We start from the raw sequence: 2,174 nt of genomic DNA, 5'->3' as shown, positions 1-2,174 counted from the left end.
TAATTTATATCTCTTAACCCTGGTGTGAGTTTGGAACATTTTTTGTTCGCTGGTTTCTGGCAACTTTCTCTTGCCTGTTATATTTCTTTTCACAGCCTGTTGTGATATTTGAACCTCTTCTTAATCACCACTTACCTGCTAATTAACACATTCCACTAGAACTTTAAGGAGGAATTTTAAGCACTTTTAGAAGGTTTTCTTAAAGACCTCCCAGCAGTTCTTTTCAATAAAAGATGGAATGGCTTTTCCCCCTAAATCTTAAACTTATTCTTCAGAATGTCTAGATTGATTGCAATATCTTTTTTAAAAATCAAAATAAAATTATTAGCCTTTACTGTGTTCAAATTCTTGAGTAGGTTGGTTACGTCTTCAGTGGAGAGGTTGTCTGTCATTCTGCTTGAGCGCTTTTTTTTTTTTTTAATCCAACATCATGAACATTATTTTCTCAGGCTTCTTAGTACATGAACAATACATTGAGGTTGGGAAACTTTTGAAGACAAAAATTCCATAGACCTGGGACAAGTGATCACATGAGGTCCTTCTACCTCTAGGATTGTATTCTGAAACTTTTTGCCATGAAACTAAGTGGCCATTAACAAATTCCTTAATCTCTTGGGCCCTCAGTTCACTTAACTCTGAAAAGAGGAATGGAGCAATAGAAAAGGTAATGAGAAAATTCACTTCCAACTATCAAATTGTTTGTATGTAAAATGAATATTTTGCCTTAAGCCCACAAAACTGATTGTTAAATACTGTAAAATGCTATTCGGATTAAAGCAAAGACATCTACAAATTTTTTTTGCATTAATGTACTTTCCAAGGTACAGTAATCACTCCCCCTCCCCTTTTTCTAAATGGAATATCTCTGAAGTATCTTAGTCTATATGCAACACAGAGTTGTATGTTTGGGAAGGCAAGATTATGTTCGGCTGTTGACTGGTGAAAATACAACTTTTAAATAAAATTATTGAATTTAAACTTTCAATTTGAGAGATGTAGATACTGATGCTCTAAGAGGAGAGGAAAATTTTTAAGGCACAGGAATGACCATACTAGAGACAGGATTCCCTGAGTCCCCACCTTATGTGCATCCCATTATACTTTACAGCCTCCAACTGGCATTTAATAAATGATAAAAAGTCAGTTTTAGAGTTTTGAGGTACATTAAAAATGTAGTTTTAGATGTTTTTGAGGTTCATTTTTTGTTTTTCAGATTTTTTTTTTTTTACTATACCTGAAAGGATTGGCCTTAGCCACTATTGTATTTGTTTTTAATTGAAAAACACATTGATATACTTTTATAGTGAATTTAATGGAGCTTCTTTTTAAGACGGATATCACTTTTTCTTATTCAATAGGTTATAAGTTTATTAGATAAAATAGAGAAATATGCTAACTAACTGGGCGTCGTAACGGGTCGCACGGACAGGAGGTTGCTTGTGCAGCATCGGGGGTGGGGCGGCAGGGCCCACCGTGCGCCTGCACTGGGGGAGGACCTGATCAGCAGTGTCCCTGGCTGCTTCAAGGGCCGGAGAGGGAGTGAGCAGTAGCGTGTGATTTTGAATCGCACGCTGGGCTCCTAGTACCTTAATAACATTAAATACTATACATTAAAGCTGTCAGGGAACCTTGCTCACTCCCCGCATGTCTCCCTCGGTGGCCGGCCCAGGAGGCTTGGCTTCCTTCGTCACCCTGGACTATGCTACACATATGGATTTTTCCCTATGTTATTTAAATATCTATATACTAGAGGCCTAGTGCACGAAAATAATGCACAAGAGGGAAGGGGGACCCCTCACTCTGGCCTGCACCCTCTCCAATTCGGGATCCCCCGAGACTTGGCTTGGACAGCGATGAAGGAAGCCAAGCACCGGAGACAAGGGAAACTAAGCCTCGCGCCCGCTCCGCCCAGCTCTATGGTTCCGGCCGGCACTGCCATCTTTGTGGCTATGGACACCACAATCTTTGTGTCTACGGGCGCCACACCAACTTTGTTGTGGAGTGATGGTTAATTTGCATATTATCATTTTATTAGTATAGATATAAAAGCCTAAGCGACCATTGCAATGGAACAACCAAAACGGCTGATCACTATGACCCACACTGAGCACGCAGGCAAGTGAGTGGTTAGGAGCAAGCAGGCAGGCAGGCAAGTGGGTAGGAGTGAGCAGGCA

At 40.2% G+C, this 2,174-nt stretch overlaps 1 protein-coding gene across 1 annotated transcript in view; it reads right to left on the bottom strand.

Annotated features, from left to right (window-relative positions):
- Positions 1-2,174, bottom strand: part of ERBB4 (erb-b2 receptor tyrosine kinase 4) — a 608,719-nt gene that overhangs the window by 34,449 nt on the left and 572,096 nt on the right. The window lies entirely within an intron of this gene.

This window comes from Myotis davidii, unplaced genomic scaffold (genome assembly GCF_000327345.1).
Source record: "Myotis davidii unplaced genomic scaffold, ASM32734v1 scaffold268, whole genome shotgun sequence".
Taxonomy (NCBI): domain Eukaryota; kingdom Metazoa; phylum Chordata; class Mammalia; order Chiroptera; family Vespertilionidae; genus Myotis; species Myotis davidii.
The sequence above is the reverse complement of the archived record's forward strand: the minus strand, read 5'-3'. Positions and strand labels throughout refer to the sequence as shown.